This window comes from Periplaneta americana, chromosome 11, assembly GCF_040183065.1.
Source record: "Periplaneta americana isolate PAMFEO1 chromosome 11, P.americana_PAMFEO1_priV1, whole genome shotgun sequence".
In the NCBI taxonomy this organism is placed as follows: domain Eukaryota; kingdom Metazoa; phylum Arthropoda; class Insecta; order Blattodea; family Blattidae; genus Periplaneta; species Periplaneta americana.
Genome location: NC_091127.1, coordinates 477,501 through 483,811, shown reverse-complemented (window position 1 = coordinate 483,811; position 6,311 = coordinate 477,501). Strand labels below are relative to the sequence as shown.

General features: G+C 38.3%; 1 long non-coding RNA gene across 1 annotated transcript in view; it reads right to left on the bottom strand.

The window, feature by feature from the left end:
- The window catches only part of LOC138708696 (uncharacterized), a 67,355-nt gene that overhangs the window by 26,533 nt on the left and 34,511 nt on the right, over positions 1 to 6,311 (bottom strand). Inside the window, exon 3 of the long non-coding RNA XR_011334751.1 lies at positions 4,248 to 4,434. This is a non-coding gene — a long non-coding RNA (uncharacterized lncRNA). The remainder of the gene's footprint in view (positions 1 to 4,247; positions 4,435 to 6,311) is intronic.

Here is a 6,311-nt window from a genome sequence, read left to right as displayed (position 1 = left end):
AAGAAGACGAAATATGTTAAATTAATGCTAAGGACACATAATTTTGTGGTAGTTACTTATGAAGAGGAATTGTGGCCAGGGAAAGTTTTGAAAGTGAAGAACAGTGGAGCTGTTGTTTCACGTATGGCAAGAAGCGGCAATTACTGAGATGGCGAGAAGTGGAAGACATTTTATTCTATAGAAAGGAAAACATAATAAAACAAACTGAAGACCCCAAATGCGTCTCGAAGAAGAGATGTCTATTTTCAATTTCAGAATTACGAGAGAAGTGGAGATTCAAAGGATCCGAATAGACCTACTGAATGTAGTTCCCAGTATGGTAAATAAATATTATCAGTGAATTTATGTGCATAATTATTTTGATAAGAATGTGTTAGTTTAATATGATGCCGAACTTTTGTTCCTTAATATAGCCTACACTCACCAGCAAAAAACACCGGGCCACCTACATTTTCTTTAACATTTTTTAAAATTGCAGGATTTTTTAAAATAATAATTGTAGGCGTGCTTTAGTCATTCATTTATTTTGTGATACGTAACAATGTAATACTGAATACGTAATAGCCAACAATCATCTGAAAACAAGATTCATTCTTCTTGCAATATTGTGTCTAAACTTCTCGTACTCATTTCAAGCTAAACTGAAGAAGTCTACAGAGTGGTAAGCTCTTTTGAGGCAGTATTGGATACTTCATTGTGTATGAATTTCGATAAGTCCTACCGATTCAGCGAAAGTGGTTGCATTGATAGAAGATGGGAATCGTCGGCATTATGTGGCAGCAGTTCTTGGGATTCCTCGATCGACCGTACAACGGGTGTACCATCGCTTTAGAGAGACAGGAGGTTATTCCAGGAAACCCGGTTCAGGGAGAAAACGAGTAACTTCGGCTCGTGACAACTATTTTATTGTCCTAAACACATTAAGAGATCGCCATTCCACAGCTGTTGAGACCAGAAGAGTCCTCCAGGAAATAAGACAAGTTAACGTGAGTGAGAGAACTGTAAGAAGGCGTCTGGATGAATGTGGGCTGAAATTCAGCTAAAGGCCCAGAATTGCTCCAGCAACATCATGTTAAACGATTACACTTTGCTCACAATCATGCTATTTGAAACCTGAGGGGTGGCGACGAGTGCTCTTCACAGATGAATCGAGATTTAGTTTACAGATGGACGTGAAAGAGTGTGGAGAAGAGAAAGAGAACGTTTTTCTCCATGTTCCTTCAGTTCACGTGTCAGTTTCCAAGGTGGATCAGTAATGGTATGGGGTGGCATTTCGTATGAAGCTCACACAGAACTTGTTTTCATTAATGGAGGTGCTTTGACTGCTCCAAGATACATCGAAGAGGGCTAATTGAATATGTGGTACCATGTGCCCCACTTACTGGTGAAAAGTTCCTGTTAATGCATGACAATGCTCGCCCTCATGCTACAAGAATCGTGGATGAGTTCCTTCACGACGTTGAATTGAATAGGATGGCATGGCCAGCAAGAAGTCCCGATATAAACCCTATTGAGCATGCGTGGAACATGCTAGGGAAACGAGTTAGAAGTCGTCTACCTCCTCACAGCAACTTACAGCAGCTCCGAAATGTTCTAAGTAAAGAATGGAATAGAATCGATCAGACGGTCATGCAGAATCTGATCGAAGGGTTGAATCAGCGATTGGTAGCAGTCATACAGTCACGGGGAGGCAATACCCGCTATTAGCAACATCTGGGTGGCCACAAAATCAGTTGAACATTTGGAAGAAAACTGATACAATTTGTAAGTTTTTACACCTTTTAATTATATCCATTGTTTGGCGTTGAAAATAATAACACAAATCATAATAAAAAAAAAAGTTTTTTTTTTTTGTCTGGGAAGCAATGTTTTCTTCATTTCATAATGGGTTTTCTGATTCTCATATAAAAAAAAATTAGAAACTTTAGGTGGCCCGGTTTTTTTTTTTCGGCGGTGATTGTAGTTGTTCATTAACGCAGGAAAATGACTTTCAGATTTCAATTGTTTGTGTGTATTTATGCAATGTGTACGTTATATCAATGTCCAGTTTTAGAGATGCAACAAGTGTTGATTTGTCGTCTGTGATGCCGGTAGTTCATGTGATGAGTGGAGATGATTGCACAATTGAGAAACTCTACGACAAATTAAGAGACTAATTAGGCACTTTGTAATAAAAGTACTGAAAGAACATGGGGTGGCTGTAATAGTGAATTGGAGTTAAAGGCAAAGTAAAACCTCTTAAGTTCATAAAATGTAGTGAGTCTAAAGCATTCGCACCCGTACTTCAAACCGATGTGGTTCAAAATTCAATGGAAACAATGGAATGTCGTCAAATGTTGAACTGTGATTCAAAAGCATGAATTAATGTGGATTCCTTCAGTCACATGTCTAATCTTACAATAACATTCATTAACTAGATTCCCTCGATGTGGTTTAACTTTAGCTCATAGCAAAATCACTTACATGAATTACATTTTGGATACTTTAAATGACGGACAGCAGCGGTTTTCAAACTGTGGGGCACGCCGGCGCCGTAAGTGGACGAGGTGGGGGGCGCCAAATTAATGAACAAGACAAGAAATTTTTATTTCAAATTTAAAATATAATCAAAACGAAAGCATTGCAATAAAACATTTCTAAGGCATAATGACTAATATGTGCCAGCTTTGAAGTACACTGCTTGTTCAAGTTTGTTTCTATATTTAGGCTTTAGATGGCCTTACTGTCAAATGGATTTATTACCCAGTTCCAGTCACACAATTTAATGTCTTCTTCTCCGAAAAAGTATTTGTGGAAATTAGTGCCCAAGGTTTCTAAATGACCCTCCACTGCCTTTAGCGACACTTTTTATCATTTTCTTCCGTCAAGTAACTCTGGATAAATTCACACGTTATGGAAAACGTCTCAAGGCAGTTCTGTTTTAATTTGTTCTTCCATAACTGTATTTTCTTATAAAAAGCGTTCACCCTTTCACTTAAATATGCTTGTATTATTTCCCTGAAGTTGAGGATTAAGTGATTTAAGTTTATCGAATGTGCCTGCTAAGTAGGAGCGCTCCATTAAAGTAACTTGTCGTAGAATTCTTCCACATGCTTATGATCCTCCTCGCTATTTCATTTCTCAGCTCGTAGAGTCGCTTGAACACCTCACCGCGTAACAACCATCAGGATGAAAAGAAATTATTTATCTAAATTAAAAATGATTAATAATTACTTTCTTTTATCAAGATCAGCCAAAAAATACAGAGCGTTCGCCTACGGGTGAGGCCAGGAAAGCAACATAGGCCTATGTGAAACAGTCATGTAGAGAGGTGCGCAGGCAATTTGAAGTGAAATATCCGGGTGCTCCAATTCAGGGTAGAGAAACTGTTAGACGTCTTGTTAACAAATTAAGGACAACAGGGTCGATAAATGCTACAATTCCTAAGCGAAAACGAAGAGTATTGACGGAAGAAAAAATTGATGAAACCAGTGCATCACTTACACGCTCTCCTAATAAATCTCTAAGACGTGTTTCACAGGAAGTTAGTGTTTCAAAAACATCAGTCTTTACTGCTGCTAAACTTTTAAAATTAAAACCCTACAGAGTATAGTATAGAAAGCGGAAGCTTACGGATAGACGATTCCCGCAAGCGACACCGCAGGCAGGCCGCTTTCCTGGCCCCACCCGTAGGCGAACGCCCTGTAGTAAGCAATACATGTGTTAAGTGCACAACAGAATGTCGGAAATGGAGAAAACTGGACTTCGTCTCGTCTTCTGTAACTTTCCCTCGATTGTGTTACAATGCACTTACCACGCTTGTATCTGTTAGGTACGTGTCTGGATTCTAGATATCCATTTTATAAACATCTAAGGATAAAGAAGAAGCTAAAATAAACTACGGAATACAGAGATCATAAACCACGTGATTAGTTGTGATAAATACATTTTCATACAAAATCTGAACAATATATTCCTTCAGCCAATGCTTTAGGAGAAATTAATTTTACGTAAACGACAATATATAAATAATTAAAGTCTGAACGAATTCCACCTACAGAAGATATTTCCCTTTATTGAAATATTAACTATAAAAACTCCCGATCAAAGATTATTGGTTAGGTAACTATTTGTTCATAAAAGCGTAAACAGCCTACTTAACAAATAAGAGCTCTAGAAAGTATCTCTGCAAGATATTGTGAACAAAACTTCATTATAAATTGAAATACTTTGTACACAAATTAAGAATCGGTCAGATGTTGTCTTACCTTGCATACTTCTTGTGTCTCATTGACATTTCCATGCAATGAGAGTTCCTGTTAGAATAAGAGAAAAGACCGAACTGGGAGCGATGCACTGAGCTGTGTTAAGGTCCAGAAGGCCACCCGTGGGTCTGGGTTCATCTAGGCACTCGAATTCGCAGCATCTCTCTCCTGCTCTGAACCTCTTGCAGTACTGCGAAACAAATAATGGCATGATAAGCGAACCATGCACTCGTGTAAAATACCACACTTTATTATACACATCCCTTATACGTATAAGTTCAAGTGGTTGATAAGATCTGATATTCTTACTGTGCTTCAGATGACACGTCATAACGCTGACCTATAAGTTCAAGTATTTCTCACGGGACGGTAATGAGCTACCAGAGAACTTCCAGCAGGACTACACAGACCAGGCACGTCAAGGTTACGAATTGTGCTCTTTGCGAGCGCTGTGGTGTTGTACAGGACATCATTTTATTTTTCTTCACTTTTTATTGTACCAGAGTTTTTTAATGTACTTCAGTCCCATCCCTTCTACTAATGAAGTTCCAACTGTCATCCACACAGAACCAAGGCCACATATAGTAAACAGTAGACTTACTGAGTTAGTGAGTATAGTACGTTCCAGAAATATGTTCGCGTTTTCCAGTGACGAAAGAGTTTTCAATTTTGAATTATATTTTCGCACAGGTACTGTCGTCCGTTTGCCTACGTCGCATCCCGATTTCCCCCACCTGCTTCTGCTCACCTTTCTGTAAAGGCTAGTAGCTGGGCTCTCTTAGCTCTTTTCTGAAAACTTTAATTTCTGTTAGGAACTGCACGTCTACGTAATATTACACAAATGTTAAAAAAAACTTAAATAATAGGGCCTCGTTAGGTAATTGACTGTCACGTGATTTCCCCCTTTCTACGATCCTGCGACATAACCACTTGGGCGGACAGTAGATAGCATGTCTGAGTAATTTTATCTGTGCGGGTCGGGCAGAAGTGAAGATTGAATTTACAGTACGTAAGGTACTCTTTTATACAGTAGGTACAGAATTATTTCAACATGAGTTACTAGTACGAAGGACGAAACTGGTAATTGGAATTAGTCTATAGTGCGATAATATGGACAAAAGAACTGAAGCCTATATCGAAATGAACGGTCACCATTTTCAAAAATGTGTTTAAATATCGATATCATGATTATTTTTCAATTTAACTTCATTCTCTATATTGTACGCTAATGTGCTGTAGACAGTATAATATACACTGCATAATGAATACGTTCGCATGGATAACTCAGTTCCTGAGTAAAAACACTTATTGTTAATATTGCACTGTATCCTGATTAAACAAAAACCTAATGAAAATTATCAAACTCAAAATCACGGTATTTCCTTGTTTACGTAAATGGATGAACTATTTTTCTTCCCTACTATAGGCTACCTAGTAAAGGGATTTGTTTGTATTTTACGCCCGTATCACCGAACTCCAGTCGTGGAAGGGGGTAACAAACGGCGTTGATCCAACGGTATAGCCAGGTTAATATTAAAAATGTTAGTAAAAATAAAATGATGTCCCTGTATTTACATTCCATGGTATTCGTACATCGCTTCACTGACAGAATATGAAACATGTATTTTTTTTTAATTATGGTTTATTTAACGACGCTCACAACTGACGAGGTTATATCAGCATCGCCGGAGTGCCGGAATTTTGGTCCGCGGAGTTCTTTCACATGCCAGTAAATCTACTGACATGAGCTTGTCGCATTTAAGCACACTTAAATGCCATCGACCTGGGGCGGGATCGAACCTGCAATCTCGAGCACAGAAGGCCAGCGCTATACCGACTTCGCTACCTAGGCCGTGGAACATGTCGAAAAAATCTTAATAGTACTACAAAGTCTTAATTATAGTCACAGTCTAGTTGAAATATTTACAGAAGAGTTTTACAATATAGTCTACTAGTACAACACAAAGATTTAGTATCAGTACTTAATACAAGACAGAAATATTCATGAAGCGTTATTGAATGTCATGAATTCACCTACAGAATAGAAGGCGTGAGAAATTAGGTACT